At 38.5% G+C, this 16,996-nt stretch overlaps 1 protein-coding gene across 3 annotated transcripts in view; it reads right to left on the reverse strand.

Moving 5' to 3' along the window:
• The window catches only part of gabbr1b (gamma-aminobutyric acid (GABA) B receptor, 1b), a 191,592-nt gene that overhangs the window by 68,382 nt on the left and 106,214 nt on the right, over window positions 1–16,996 (reverse strand). The gene's annotated exons all lie outside the window — the stretch shown is intronic.

Below are 16,996 nucleotides of genomic sequence, written 5' to 3' on the forward strand. Positions count from 1 at the left end.
TTTATTATTTATTAATTTAATTAATTAATTATTAGTCTACTCTAACTAGCTGAGGTTTTTCTTGGGAAAATGGCAAAGCACTTTTGTAAGTCGCTCTGGATAAGAGCATCTGCTAAATGTCTTAAATGTAAATGTAATGTAAAAGTAAAGAGTCAGGTGCACTGAACCATCTGTAAAATAGCTAAAAAAAACTACCTTGAGTTGTTCGAAATCTAGAAGACGAGTCAAAAGTCTTCTCAGAGGTGCGAAGCAGCTGGCAGCTTTAGGCAAGTCATTGTATAGCATAGTCTTTAGCCTCCATATGTGTTCTGAGCATAAAGCTGCTAATATTTATACCACATTTTTATTATTTTTAATTCACAATACTCAGGATTTTTCATCTTTCATCATGCAAATTGAGTTGCCATTGCCATCTCAGTCATTTATGCAGAGATTCCTGTGTGAATCACTCATAAACTTTACAGACATCCTGTAGTAAAATTAGATCACTTTATCTCCCCATGTAAAGCTAATGCTGTCTAAACAGGGCTACAGAGAAAGAGGAAGGATGGAAAAGAGAAAGGAAGAATGCAAGAGAAAGCGCAAGAAAGAGTGGAAAGGAAAGAGAAAAAGGAACAGGAAACTGAGAGAGAGAGGAATGAGAGAGATAACGGAAAGAAACTGACAGCAGGAGAGAAAACGATATCAAAAGATTGGGAAAGAAGCAAAGAAAGTGACAGAGGAAGAGAGAGGGAAAGAGAAAGAGATAGAAAGCGAGAGAGAGTGAAAGCCAGAGAATATTGAATATACAATAAAGCAAGGGCACCTAAACATGTCCTTTACTCTTGAAGTAAATGTTTATTTGTACAGAACCTCCTCTGCTATCATCAGTCTCTGATCCGTGTCTGACAATGGCCTTCGTCTTTCTTTCCCTCCATTCATCTTAAACTTAAGATCAAAGAAAAATCAATTTCTCATTTAAATGATAATAGCGGGCCAAAGCCATCATTGATCATTTTGTTTGGGGAGAGATGAGCCGTGGCCAGTGGCCTTGAGCTGTGCTCACAGTGGACCGAGCTGGATTTCATTCAGGCTCTTTAAAGCCAGGGATAAAGAGCCGCTTTAAAGCAGGGAACAAAAGGACGAAAGGCTAAAAAACAAAGCCAGCAAAAATGAATGGAGCTTGATTATGGAGGCTTGGAACCTGATTTTGTTTGATTGGTGCAATCACACAAATTGAATCAGCAAAATACCCTCCAGCAACACACTCCTCTTTACTTAACGATGTCTAATCTGGCAGCCTCGCTTAGTCGCTCTCTCTCTCTCTTTCTCTCTCTCTCTGTTTTTAATTTCCACCAAATGCACAGATAAATCAGCAAATCATTTAAGTCACAACAAAGGGGCTGCTTTTAGTGAGGGGAACTGTTCCCTTTGTTGGCATTAAAATGATTTGCTGTGAAAGACACCAAAGTAATGTGACATTGCACTCAATTAAGGCAAATCAGGGAATCTCCAATTACAGCAGCCGATTTGCCCACATGGCCTTTTTAACACAGTGGATGAACCTGTTGGCTTCTACACCCTTACAGGCCCAGCTCAGTGATACCCCTTCTTTCTCAAATCTTAATCTCGCCTTGGAAACACATTTTTACCAAAGGAAGAAGCATAGACCAGATTCAGCCTTGACTGTATTGACACTATTATTAATGTTTATAGTTATTTAACTGTATTAGTAACGGAGCACAGACAAGAAAACTAGATCATATCAGATCTCAAACCAAATGACAGGAGTAACAGCTGCAGAATCATTACACTCCTATACAACATATCTGTTCCACTGATAAGACTTCTTCAGCTGTAATATATTGTTATACTGCCCCCTAACAGCCTTTTTGAATGACATATTATTTGGTGTTCTCCAGTTTGACACAGACATGAAAACTAGTCAAAATAAATTCATACACTAAATTAATTACTAAAGTAATTACTGTAGAATTATTTAATTCAACAACTATGCAAAGACTAAAAAGAAAATCAGTTGCGTTCCAGTGGCTTTATAATGTAAATGTAAATGTAAATGGCGAGCAGTGCTTGGACCCTGTTCTTAGACTGTGGCTAAGCTCGTATATTGAAGTTGGTTATATTGGTTGGTCAGGCTAAAGAAATTAGCCTTTTCTACATCAAAGAAATCAGTGCTCTCTACATGCAAGAAATCAACCTTTTCTACATCAAAGAAATAAATGTATTTTACATTAACAGAATTAGTATTTTCTACATCTACAGAATCACCATTTTATACATTAAAGAAATCAGTGTTTTATATATCAAAGAAATCAACATTTTTTATATTACAAATCTGTGTTTTTACCTGAGAGAAAATAACTGTTTTCTTTATCAACAGAATCAGCATTTTCTACATTCAAGAAATCAGCATTTTTTACATAAAAATAAAGAAATGTTTTCTACATCAACAGAATCAGCGTTAACTACATCAAAAGAATTAACGGTTTTGGTACATAAAAGAAAATAATCATGTTCTACGTCAATTTCAGATGAAAACCAAATAAAAGACAATTGTTTTGGTTGCAGTCATCAACTTTTCATAAAATCTACACAGTTCACATAATCAAAACATTATGTACAGTATGTATTTTAATTATAGTCTTTATCTTGCACTCACAGGTTGTGTAGCTGCATTTATTCAAAATTCAAGCATGGGTGGACCTATGGGGTCAAATGAAATGGGTCTGAATGAAAGTTTTGGAATGTAAGACAAAGTTAGCATTAGCTTTTTTACTCTCGCTCTCGACTAAATTCAAAATGACTCAGTCATGCAGATTTCTCCTCTACAACATCCGGAGAATTCTACCTTTTCTCTATAGAGAGGTCATGCATACCACCAGGCCCCTTTTGACTGGTCCTGAACACAGGGGCTGGTTTATGATTATGCATCTTTTATCTAGGTCCCCTACTGAATGTGTTTGGCAGTATATAAGCTTGAGGTATCTAAGCTATGAGGCATTTAAACTTAGCAAGGGGGGGAGAACAGTGGAGCACTTTTATACGTCGTTCTAGATAGGAGCTTCATTTAAATGCCATAAATGAAAATGGAAATAATGAAAACACACTACAATGGCATGAATCTAGAGTATACAGGATTGTAGTGAAGTCTTTCTTCTCAGGACTCCTGGTGCTTTTTGCTCATGTAGCTGATTTTGTGTAGTTACTGGTAATCAATGGATTTCTACTCCCTCATTAGTATTGCACTACACTGAGGTGAATTATTTAGTTTACTGAGTAGCAGTACAGATGCATAAATCAGTACATTAAATCATTTACAAACCAGCCTTCTTTGTTAAAATCAAAAGTCTTTGTTTTCTTTTGGGAGCCGTAGACAAAGGCGTAACATTGAATTCATGATCAATGACTGCGGTAACCATCAGTTACCAGTATGAGTTTTGCTGTGTGATTATCAGAAGTCTGTTATATCTGTACATAGCTTCTGTTTTTGTGTGTGTTTTTTTTAGAAAGGGGATAACTGAATAGGTTGTGTTTCAGGGCTCAGTGGCTGTGGGTGGCTGTAATACCCTCAAAATCACCCTTCAGTTTCACTTTATGGTTCGGAAACTAAGAGAAAAAAAGGCAACATACTCAATAGTGCCAATACAATAGATACCTTTTTTTTTGGTCAAAGAAGAAGTTCTAACATGATCTCATGCAGAAGTGGTCATACTGACTGATTATTCCAGTCTAAAAATATTATTCTTTGTCCACCAATCCGCTGGCAGGGCTGCTGGGCTAAATACAAACAAACAAACACACACACTGTCATGTACAGCGCTGAGAGATAGGAAATCCTGCTGTTTATGACATTTTTGGAGATTGCTTTAAATAAATTAATAAACTGGCATCAATTAAGAGACGGTAAGGAATCCTCTTTTCACTATGGTTATGTCTGGGTTAATAATAATGGTTAAGGTTAGGTTCAGGTGTAGATTAAGGGGTAGGTTAAGATTAGGTTTAGGTGTGGACTAAGGTGTAGGTTACGGTGTAGGTTAAAATTTGTTTTTGTGTAGATTAAGGTATAAATTAAGGTTAGATTAAAGTTAGCTTTAGGTGTAGATCAATGTGTAGTTTAAGGTTAGGTACAATTAAATTTATAGATGTAGATTAAGGTGTAGGTTAAGAATAAGGGTTAAACTTAGGTTTAGGAGTAGATTAAGGTGTAGTTTAGATTATGTTAAATTATTATTAGGTTAAAAAGTATAAATTAAGGTTAGCTGTAGGATAGGTTGGTTTAGGTGTAGGTTAAGGTTAGGTTTAGGTGTAGGCTAAGGTTACATTGGGGATAGGTGTAGGTTAAGGTGTGGGTTACACTTAGGTCTAGGTGTAGATTAAGGTGTAAGTTAAGACTAGGTTAGGTTTAGGTGTAGAGTAAGGTGTAGGTTACAATTAGGTTTAGGTGTACATTAAGGTGTAGGTTACAATTAGGTTTAGGTGTACATTAAGGTGTAGGTTACCATTAGGTTCAGGTGTAGATTAAGGTGTAGGTTACGATTAGGTTCAGATGTAGATTTAGGTGTTGGTTACGATTAGGTTTAGGTGTACATTAAGGTGTAGGTTACCATTAGGTTCAGGTGTAGATTAAGGTGTAGGTTACCATTAGGTTCAGGTGTAGATTTAGGTGTTGGTTACGATTAGGTTTAGGTGTACTTTAAGGTGTAGGTTACAATTAGGTTTAGGTGTACATTCAGGTGTAGGTTACGATTAGGTTTAGGTGTACTTTAAGGTGTAGGTTACACTTAGGTTTAGTTGTAGATTAAGGTGTCAGTTATGATTAGGCTTAGGTGTAGATTAAGGTGTATGTTACGATTAGATGTAGGTGTAGGTTTCCTTTGAACGTAGCAATGTGTCGTTTTACAAGGCGATGACAACTTATCAATTCAACATTTTTCCTTAAAAACCATCACTTCAAAATAAATGAATCAATATAAATAACTTTCTGAACATAGCACAACATAGAGTGCAGATGATGTAAGATCTTAGCAGTGAATGGATAATAAGACTTCTGATTAATACCTGAATATTAAGCCTATAGTTTACTAGGGTAATAAATTCAGACACAAGGGTTGGCTTTTCACCCCTTGTCTCCCTGCTCTCTCTGAGCTGACTCCTCTGTTGGTGAAGCTCTCCCTGGAGGTGGTAAACTGAATTCTGTCTTCTCTCTGAAAGCTCTTTCTAGACTCTCTGTCTCTCAAACAAACACACACACACAAACACACACACACACACAGTCCCTGGTTGTCCAGCCCTGAGGGAAGCCAAGCGTGCGGCGTGTGCTCTCTGTAGTACAGCTGGGTCCCGCCGTAACAAATCAACTAAACACACTAAAAAAAAAAAATCTTCCCTGTCAAACTGGGTATTACAGTTCAGCTCATTTTTTCCAGTGTTCAGTGGTTTTGCATCTCCTACAGGGCGAGTGTGCGAAAAGACACACATTCAACTTTTCTGTGCATGACATTTACAGTAACGCCCTGACAGACACACACAAAAGCATTCTGTTCATGTGCTGTTTAAAAGCCTCAACTGCCATCCAAAAAAATACCCAGCTCCAAAATCACAACTTCAAGCTCTACTAAGTTTGCAGCCGACCACACGGACAATGAAAATGTCTTCTGAGGGAGATTTTTATGGCAAGATAAAGAAATATTGGAGTAATATCTGAGGCAGGAATCCCAGGAACACTGCAACTGCAACTGTTAAACATGGTGTTGGTAGCAGCATGCTCTGGGGCTGCTTTGCCGTCAGTGGAACTGGTACTTAGCACAGACTACCTCAGAATTCTTCAGCATAACCTCAAACCATTAGCTAGATGATTTAAAAGAAAGATAACTGGAAAACGGTGTACATCAATGCGTTCCTTTAAAATCAGCTGTAAACGATAGTACTAGAAGTACTAGAGGCGTGTTATCAAGATACCTTCTTTAACAACAACAGCTGACAGAGCAGCGAGATGGAAGTGCTGAAAGAAATCTGGCTCAGATGTACATGTGTGAGAATGCACGGTACAAAATGTGCCTGGATGTGGCAGTTACTGTTCCTCAACTTCAGACACCCCTGGAGGATGTTTTGCTGGAAAAGAACTTATTAACTCTACTATCACTTCATCACACGCTTTCCTTTTCTCTCTTGTCTCGAGGTTGTTGGCGGCACCAATGTTTTGCGGGACCTTTTAAACCCTGCACTTTAGCAGCAGATGTTATTAAATAATACACTATAATTATGTTAGGAACTGCGAGGGAAATTGTGAGGAAACTCACAGGCCTATTTGTTTATTATAAGTGAGGCAATAACTTTTTTAGGTCAGTTCTGCACCTGTTCATTTTGGTTGTGCTTGGCATTAAATTCTTTTATTAATGTTAAGCACTTAAGCTGAGCCTCTTCCACATTGTGTGATTCTGTTGTTGATGGAAAGTTGCTTATGACTGTTAAATTTGTCCATGCAGGTGTTTTCTCCGGCAAAACAGGAGAGAGAGCTCTGCAGGCTGATGCTTTCGCTGTGCTACTAAAGGAGCGACATTAAAAGGTCTATTGACCAATGCAGCCTCACTCTGTTTACAAATATATCAATAATAGAGATATTTAAACTAAATCATGGCTAAAAAACAATCCTAAATTATGAGTACAATATTGAAAAGATTAAGGCTTTTATCCACATTTTCCAAAAAATATTTTATATGTGTTGTTTTTATATGAAGAATATCTCTCTTCTTATTCAGTGGGGAATCATAAAAAGTGACCTGACCTGCCAATAAGAAAACTATCAATTTATCTACTTACCCACCATACCCACCAACTACATACATACCTACCAACCTCCCTTTTCATCCATTCCTCTGTCTATATACCTACCTCCCTAGCTGTCTACCTAGCCATCTACTTTCCTCCTCACCTAATTATTTACCACTCCACGCACCCATCTACCTTTCCACCCACCCATCCATCTATCTTCCTCCGCACCTAACTATTTACTAATCCACCCACCCACCCATCCATCCATCTACCTATTCACCCATCTACCTTTCTCCTCACCTAACTAACTATTTACCAATCCACCCACCCATCTACCTTTCCACCCTCCCATCCATCTACCTTCCTCCTCACCTAACTATTTACCAATCCACCCACCCACCCACCCACCCATCCATCCGCCCATCTATCCATCCATCAATCTACCTATCCACCCACCCATCATCTACCTTTCTTCTTACCTAACTAACTATTTACCAATCCACTCACCCATCCATCCATCCATCCATCCACCCATCTATCCATTCATCAATCTACCTATTCACCCACCCACAAATCCATCCATCCATCCATCCATCTACCTATGCACCCACCCATCCATCTACCTTTCTTCTTACCTAACTAACTATTTACCAATCCACCCACCCATCCATCCATCCATCCACCCATCTATCCATCCATCAATCTACCTATCCACCCACCCATCCATCCACCTTTCCCCTCACCTAACAAACTATTTACCAATCCACCCACCCATCCATCCATCCATCCACCCATCTATCCATCCATCAATCTACCTATCCACCCACCCATCCATCCACCTTTCCCCTTACCTAACTAACTATTTACCAATCCGTGTACCTATCCATCCATCCATCCATCCATCCATCCATCCATCCACCAATCTACCTATCCACCCACCCATCCATCCACCTTTCCCTTCACCTAACTTACCTACTTTCCTACTCACCCATCCATCCATCTGCTGACCTAACTATTTATCTAACAGTGTATAGGAAGTGTAAGAAAAGGCATGTAAACACAGATGCGAACAGACTAGTTAGCAGGAGATTGACCTTACTTGCATCTTAAAAAGTAAAAAAACAAACATTAAAGTCCAGCTTTCAACAAATTTAACATGTTTCAGACACTGGGAAATTAATGGAATTGACAATTAATTTTAAAAACTCATAGTTTTAAAAAAAACTCATAGTGACTGCCACACACATACTTTCCACTCTAGCCATGTCTTCCTGTTTATAAGTGACATTTATAACAATAATAATAGTAAGTAAAGTCTGCATTGAGCTTCTTTTATACAGTGAGAACAGGGTGGCATAAAAAGTCCAATACCATACTAATCTGTTTTACTATTTCACAATACTGGAGGGTGATGAGTTAAAGGGAGCGAATGTATCGCTGGCAACAAGTTAGAGGAGGGTGACATAACCATAGCTGAGAAACACCAGTGGTTTGGGATATGCAGGCTGAGTGGCTCAGCTGGACTTCAGTTATATGGTAATAATAGTGGGGCCTTTTTATCCAAAGCTCTTGTCACCCCACAGTGAGCGGCGACGTTGGAGCTGAATACCTAAGGCCAGGGCTGGATGAACATTTGCTGCATGCTTTGCTTCCTAATGGCTGTGTCGCCCCCACTCCCCACCCCCACGATCCTAATATAGCTGTTCATGGTGCTGAATTATAATCCAAGGGAATGCATGCAATACTGTGCACTATACGTTATTACAATATTGACTTTGGCAGCATGACATTGGAGAAAAACTTGACTTTGCCAATACAACGCTGGAGAAAGCTGTCCATGGTGCTGAATTATAATCCAGGGCAGTGACTGTAGTGTACTAAAATATATAGTGAAAATAATGATCAACTGAAATTGTGCTTGCATCATTTTGCCGTGGATAAAACATATTACACTAGCACAGCACTGTCAGTCTTTCAGTTTGCTTACTTATGGCAGCAACAGCATCATTATATATGTTATTCATGTGAAAATGTGAATCGTTTCAATGCATTATTATTTCATCATAGAAATGTTCTTTAGCTTTACATACACATTATTTTTTAATCATTATTCTTACTTCTGTAAAGCCAATTTGAGCTGCATCATTAGGAGTGCAACAAATCAGTGTATAACACTGCAGCGCTCAGTAAGAGCCTCTTATTTTAGACCATACTAAATGAACATATTTAGCCTGTCCTTGTTTTTGCTATATCAAAACCATGTACCAAATCGTGGCACTATTGTATAAAATAGGCCAACCACCCATTCATCTTATTTTGCCCTGCTTCCTGGTCAGGGCTGCCATGGGTCTGGAGCCTGTTTAGAAACATTGGACACAAGGAAGGAATACCCCCTGAACCAGGTTCACGCCTAGGGGGCAATTTAGCATAGCCAATTCAGCTTCATGTGTTTTGGAGAGGAGGGAAGAAACCAGAGTACCTGGAGGAAAGCCTCTGCATCTGTGCGACACACAAATGTGTAAAGGGTTACGAATGATTTTAACTTAGTGTGTTAACAGGTATTAATTAGTTCATAAACTTAAAATGCTTTGACATGATAATTTTTAATAAGCTGTAAAACAATGACCTGTAGCTTGCTAAATATTGTGCCTTCATTCCTTTTTTTCACCAGTTATACCTGTTATACCCATCAGCTGCCTCAGATATTTGTTCATAACAAATAATACATTTGAGTTTTGTTAATAATGAATGCTTTATAATGGGAATATTAGTGTTAGTAAACTATTAAAATGTCAGAAAACACTAAAACCTGCAATACACTGCAAGCCACTGTAGCTGCCCTTTTTATTTATGTGATATAACTGCTTATTAATGAGTTGTAAATTGTTAAGAACTTGTTAATAACCACTGTTAACTAATTTTAAACCATTTATAAGGCTTGTCTTGCTGCAAAGATGGTTATTTTTGCCACACTCATTTCACATCACATTTACACACATAGTTCATTAAAGGACTGGTCTTCAGTCTCACTCTATGTTAAGTGTCTCTAATAACTGTAGAATTACACATTAATAATCCAGGCAACGATAATGAAAGTACTGTTCACTTACTACTTTGCGTACTCATGTGTACACTCGTGAAATGAGTGTGGCATGGATTATAGTAGCACAGCTTGCGTAAACGCAAGCATATTAGCTTTAGTTGGACTGTAATTAAACAAGCATATCTCAATAGCTATGAAAGCAAACTCTCTCTCTTCTGTGCGATGCTTCTTCAAAGCATTTTGTTATTACATGTTCTAACACTGACTGTTAATGTGTAATTACACAGTTATTAGAGACACCTAAAGTAGAACCATAGTCCATCTCTTCAAAGAACCCCTTAAGGCACTGGCATTTTTAAGAGAGCAGTGAATGTGTGAATGTGGGCTCTACAGGGGTCCGCCGCGCTGCCTGTAAGCTCAGTGATGCTTTCTACTGCACCATGGATCACTGCTCTAAATGGCTTTTCAGCCGCGTGTGTGCATGTGTGTTGGTCATGCGTGTGTGTGTGTGTGCGTGTAACACTGACACTGACCCGCTTGCTTCGCCTATCGATTCACTCGTCCCCTGTTTTCGCACTGATTGCGAGAGGACGCAATCTTTTCTCTCTCTCTCCTTCCTTTTGTGGTGGGAATCTGCAGAGTTGTGTGTTTTGTTTGAACTGCAGTTGTCTAGGCAACCGTTGCCATGCCAACCACCGCCCCCAGTTTCCCCTCCTGCTTCATGCCTTTGAAGTGAGGTTCCAATGCGGAGCCACTTCGACCAATCGTGGTGAAGCTCTTAGCAATACCAACCAGTCACAGGGATTTTAACCGTTTGCATCCTGTATGTGAGTTTGTCTGCGTTTGTGTGTGTGTGTGTGTGTGTGTGTGTGTGTGTGTATGTGTTGCTGAATTTTTCTCTCTCTGAAACTCTCCCCGCTTGTGTGTGTATGTGTGTGTGTGTGCTGGCATCTCCAGTGTGGGGGAGGAGAAGAAGCAGGTGGGAAAGACAGAGAGAGAGAGAGAGCGAGAGATAGCGACTGTAAGAGTTGTGCGAAACCACAGAAATGTGGAAAACATGGGCTGTTTAAGAGCCATGAAGCCATTAAGAATCGCAGAGCTTTCACAAGAGAGGGGAAAGAAGAGAGTGAGCTTGAAGATCCAAGAGTAAAGACATTCCTCCACTCGCACTCCTCTCCTCTGCCTTCATTAATTCAGGCCAAAGCTCTTTGAAATTAATGATGAAGCGAAGAACTGCATTCAGAATCATCATGAGGAAACTCACATTAGCAGTGTAATGATAATAACTGCCCAATATGGTACCAAAAAAACAAGCTTATAAATCACAGGGGACAGCTGATTACCCCAATCACTGTACACCATGGAACCAGTTGCTTAACTAATGACTTAATGCTTTGATAAATTGCAAATTTAGGCAAAACACCTCCTCCCAGCATAAGGCTTCAAACAACACAGCCGCAAATCTACAAATGCTGGCGCTGGTGCAGTGCACTGTGTAAATAATTAACACCAAGCAACAAGTAAACAAGTCTCATGCAGTGTTTACATGCTGGTCCAATGTATCACCACCACATTTATGCAGTTCTTCGTAGCATGGATTCCACAAGATGTTGGAAAAGTTCCTTTGATATTCTGGTCCACACTGACATGATAGGATCACACAATTCCTTCATGTTCTGAATCTCCTGTCCCACCACATCCCAAAGGTGTTCTTTTGGATTCATATCCAGTGATGGGGAAGACCACTGAGGACCACTGAGGAAATCATAGTAAAGTCTGAGATGGCTTTTGCTTTGTGACACAGTGCTGAAAGTACCTTCATGCTGGAAGTAGCCAAATGAGTAAATTATGAAGGCCTTGAAGGGATGGACATGGTCAGCAACAATACCCAAACATGTTGTGGAATTCAAACGATGATTGATTGGTATTAACAGGCTCAAAGTGTGTCTATTACACCACCTTCACCAACCCGGACTGTTGACACAAGGCAGGTTGAGTCCATGGAGTCCTGCTATTCATGCCAAATTCTGACCCATCATCTTGAATGCCTCAGCAGAAATCGAGATTCGTCAGACCAGGCTATAGGTTTGATGAGCGTATTCCCTCTGGCTGATGTGAACAATGAAGCATACGCCACTGGCCTGTATCTTCATGATTTTATACACTGTCCTACTGCCGAAAGGTTGGCTGATTAGACAATGGCATGAATGTGTAGATGGGCAGATCTTTCTAATACATGGCTCTGTAAGTGTATATGGCATTAATAAATTCAAAATTTAAACAAAACATCTTAGGAGAGCATATGATTTTGAACCAATGGCTTGGAAACAGCCTTTATAAAGAGCAGTGCATTAATAATTAACACCGATCAACGAGTAAACAAGTCTCATGCAGTGTTTAAGTGCTGGCCTAATAAACCATCACTGCATTTCTGTGTGTTACAGATCTATATGGCATTGATAAATTCCAAAGTAAGGTCGCCATGTATGTTGCTGTGTATGGCTTGAAACCGACATAATACATAAATAATTGAGAAACAAGTAAACAAGTGTCATGCAGTGAGAATGTGCCTGGTTCAGTGAATCACTGGGTTCATGTAGTTCAAGCATGTATGTAGCACTGATCCAATTCTAAATTTAGCAAAACATCTCAGGAAAGAATGATGCTTCAAACATATCATAAGGCTTGACTTAAAATCCAAAAAATGGCATTTTTGAACATTTATTAACAGCATACAACAAGTAAACAAGCCTTCTGTGATGTTAATGTGTACCAGTGTACACATCTATAAATACTCTGTATTCATATGGCTTTGATAAACTGCACATTTAAGTACAACACCTCCTAACAGCATACAGTTACACTGCTAATAGTATTCATGCACTGTGTAAATAATTCATATCAACAAGTACATAAGCTACAAGCTTGTAGTGGGTATATTCTTGCGTGCTTGCTTGCTTGCTTATGTATCACCATATGTGTCTGTCTATCGTAAGTCTTGGGTACACTACACAACTTTTAAAGTGGTAGCAGATTATTAAAAGTCTGGGTCTCTCACCCTTCCTCACTCAGTTCTGCTGATTTTTATGGCAAAAAAAAATGTTAAGCACACTAAATGACTAGGGATCATACACTACATGACTTCAACCTGTTGCTGAATCGAACCAAACATGGCCCAAAACATGCGTACGTTGTGTTACCTAGACGACCTAGATTATCTGATCCAAATTTAAATGAAAGAGGCTTTGGGTGAGGTCATGGTTGGGAAGATGGAATCAGCATGGTCTGTAGCACATTTTGGAGGCTACCTAACGTAAAGTTAATATGAATTTCTGTTCCTTAAGAAATGGTGCCGCAGTACTTGTGCCAGAAGGTAGGTGCTGCATCATAAAAAAGGAAATTGCCTAAAACTGCACTATTCATGCTCAATTTGTATTGCCTATAATCACATTTCATGCTTAATTTTTATTGGCTATAGATGGGACCCGTTCAGATTGAGTGGCTGAACAGTATGAGATTAGATTAGGCTCAGTTGGAAAAATCTAACGTGTTGAAACACGATCGGGAGGCCAAAAATGTTAGTCTGTGCCTCTCACACACTGCTCGATTTGGACTGACAAAAATATGCAGACTAAAGCCAACCAGCACATTCTCAACCAGAGTGCGCGGTAAAAAGGGTAACCCTGTGTAACCAGTGTAACCATGGCTTTATGTAGTCATAGGCATCAATAAATGAATCATTAGGCTAAAAAAATATCTTAAGTATCCCTTAAGTGTATAACTTAAGTGTAAGTATACACCCACAGTTTTAATAACAATAATGTACCTACTAATAATGTAGCTGCCCCCTATAGATGCATTGCAGTCATACAGCTTAAACATGTTTATCAACTTTAGTTTGGACTCATTCAACCACACAATAACAGGAAAAGCAGCAGCTCATATTAATTCCCTTATGTTATTACATGTGCATAATCACAGCATAGAGAATACGCTGTTAGAGAGCTAATGCATCATTGCTGCTCATTAATACTCATTAAAGCTAATGAGTCAAAACTAAAGTTGATGCATGTGAATTTACATACGCTATACTGCTGCAATCCATCTGTAACAGTGAATAAATCAGTTGTCTTTTAGTTATACAGTTATATTTATTACATAGTCTCTTAATGTGCAATTACACAGTTATTAGAGATGCTTATTATAATGTGAGACCAAAAGCTTCATAAACAACAAAAAAAAACTACATTCATGCAGTAGATTGTATAAATAATTATTTATTAATTATTTTAATTAATTAATTTAATGTACCAGAGTGCACACCCACTTGCATCAATATGACGTCAATAAACTGCAACTAAGCGAAACATTGCAGGAAAGCTTGGATGATGATGATAACAACATATCAATATCTACATGTAAATGAAAAATATTAGATATTTGGCCCACAATACAGTCCCATCAGTAATATCCATTACATTACTTTTACGGCATTTAGCTGACACTCTTATCCAGAGCGACTTACAAGGTAACTTACAGAGGTGGGCCAATGTAGTGTTAGGAGTCTTCCCCAGGGACTCTTATTGGTGTAGCGCAGCATACGGTCACCCTGGTCAACCCTGGTCTTCCACATAGTGTAATAGCTCAATGGCAGCAAGTTGTTTTTTTCTGTTGTGCCACACCAACCACCCTAGTATCTATGTATTTATGTGGTTTGGATAAATTGCAAATTCAAGTAAGGCATCTTTCCTTTCATGTCACTGTAAATAGCAGTGTATAAATGATCAATATGAACAACTTAGCAAGTTAGATACCATTTCACAGAAATGCGGTTCTGTTACAACAGCAGTATGTATCACATGTACGTATATGGCGTCGATAAACTGCAAATTTAGGCGAATATCTTAAGAAGAATAAGACTTTCACAGATAATGGTATTCAAGCACTGTATAAATATTTAATGGCAACAACTTAGCAAGCTGTACTCTTGTACAGTGTGTATATGCCCAGTTAAATGGATCACCACACACATCTGTCATCACTGTCACAGATAATGCCCTCGTTCCTTTTTTTTATTTTTGCAATATGTGAAAATTGCAGCTGCACTTTATAATGAGTGAACATTTCAGGAAGAACGGGTCAATATCGACCTTTCTCTGTTTCTCTGTTACTTTGGAATGCAAGGTTCTGTCACAACAGCATGGATCTTTGTCTTTGCTGAATTGTAAATTTGACCAAAATCTCAAACATCAACTAAGGCACGGACGTTATGGCTTGGTGCAAGCAGTTGCTTGGAGAATATGTGGTAGCCTAAATGTGAAGAAGCTAAACATAATGTATAATCACATTTCACAAGCATGAGTTCCATCGGAAACCTTGCGATGTAAGCCGTTAGCAACATGCCATGGTAGGCTTAGCTCAAGCTGACTGATGTCTGACTAGGGCGAGTGCTAGTGATGCTCAGGAACTTTTAATGTTTAAAGATAGCCTAAGTGGAACAAATTAAAACAAGCCAAATACACTTTTTTGTTCTATTCATTTTGTACTTACATAAGATGTGCTTTTCAGTTTTGTAGTCAATGTACTGCCCTTTTTTATCCTACACAAAAAAAATATGAGCTAATGTGAACCAGTATATTCAGTGATAACATTTTACTGCTTAATAGACTACAGGCTGTAGCAACTACCTCATGGGTAGCTACAGGACACTAGGTGAATGTTATACAAATGAAAACAAATAAAAAGAGGCCAAGTTTATGCATTTGGGGTTTCTTTGTCTCTTTGTAACCAACTCGAAATGTGACTTCTTTGTACAGTTACAATTCAATTCAATTCAATTTTATTTCTATAGAGCTTTTTACAACAATTGCTGTCAATGTTTACAGATATCCTGGTCTGAGCCTCTTTTGAGCAAGCTAGTGGCAACAGTGGCAAGGAAAAACTCCCTCGGGTCGAGAAGAAGAAACCTTGAGAGTAACCTAGACTCAAAAGGGGAACTTATCGTCCTCAGGTCGACACTGGATAATAACAAAAATCAGACAAAAATAAAACTGAATTAAGACTATCTATTAAGGCAGTATAATAGTCTATTAAGACTATTAAGACAGTATATTAAGAAATAGACTGAATTAAGAAAAAAATGGTAAATGTGTGGCGTCAAGCCATACAAGATGAAAATGTGAGTGAGAATGATAAAGTCCATGCAGACAAACAGTCTGAGGCACAGTGCATAAATGCGAGGCCACAGAGCAGGACAGCACCAGGAGGGTGGTGGAGAGCCAGGTACTGTTACACCCTTAACATCTATGTGTCTTGTGTGACTAGATTCCTACAAGTAAAGTGCCAAAAAGTGAGGAATGGCAAAGAATGCAACTTCTTTAAAAACGCAGCTGAATCCACTCAGTCTGAAAATGGTTCAGTAACACTTTACTTGATGCATTGTATCACAGTGCATTGTAGACGACCCATTCAACTGAATGATTATCAAACCCTCTTGTAACCCTGCACTGAACCCATAACCTTAACCATACCCTTCTAGGATTAGGTTAAGGGTTAGATTTGAGGTTGAGTGTTAAGGTTAAAATTATGGTAGAGTTTTAGGCTTAATTCAAGATTAATTCAAGTGAAGGGATACCTATGGTTCTTCTATGGCTGACTCTTTTAGACAAAACTGCATACAGACCAGTGCACAGTGTATTAAATATTCATATTTGACATCATATGTACATACAAGTATCTCTATACATACCAAATACAGTAGACTGACTTTATGAATTTAATATATATAATAATAATTAATATATTAATATTAATTAATAATATGTTATATATAACACATATATATAATATGAATTTAAGTGTACATGCTACTGGTTAGGAGTATCAGTCCACATATCTAGGCATCATATGTACCTACATGGCTGCATCTACAGAGAATGGCATTTAGGCACTGCTGTATGAATAGTTAACAGCAATCAACAAGTAAACAAGTGTTTACAAGTGCCCCATGCAGTGTGAATGTGTCTGCTTAAATGTATCACTACACATATATATATCTCATGTATCTCTTGAAGATAATGCAGTCGAAAAGGCTTCTTTGGAGCAATGTCTTTTTTGGTTCCCTAAAGAACCTTTCAACGGATGCAACTGAAGCTGCTTATTTGAAAATGTTTTCCAAAAGAG

The sequence above is a fragment of the Salminus brasiliensis genome, chromosome 3, assembly GCF_030463535.1.
Source record: "Salminus brasiliensis chromosome 3, fSalBra1.hap2, whole genome shotgun sequence".
Lineage (NCBI taxonomy): Eukaryota > Metazoa > Chordata > Actinopteri > Characiformes > Bryconidae > Salminus > Salminus brasiliensis.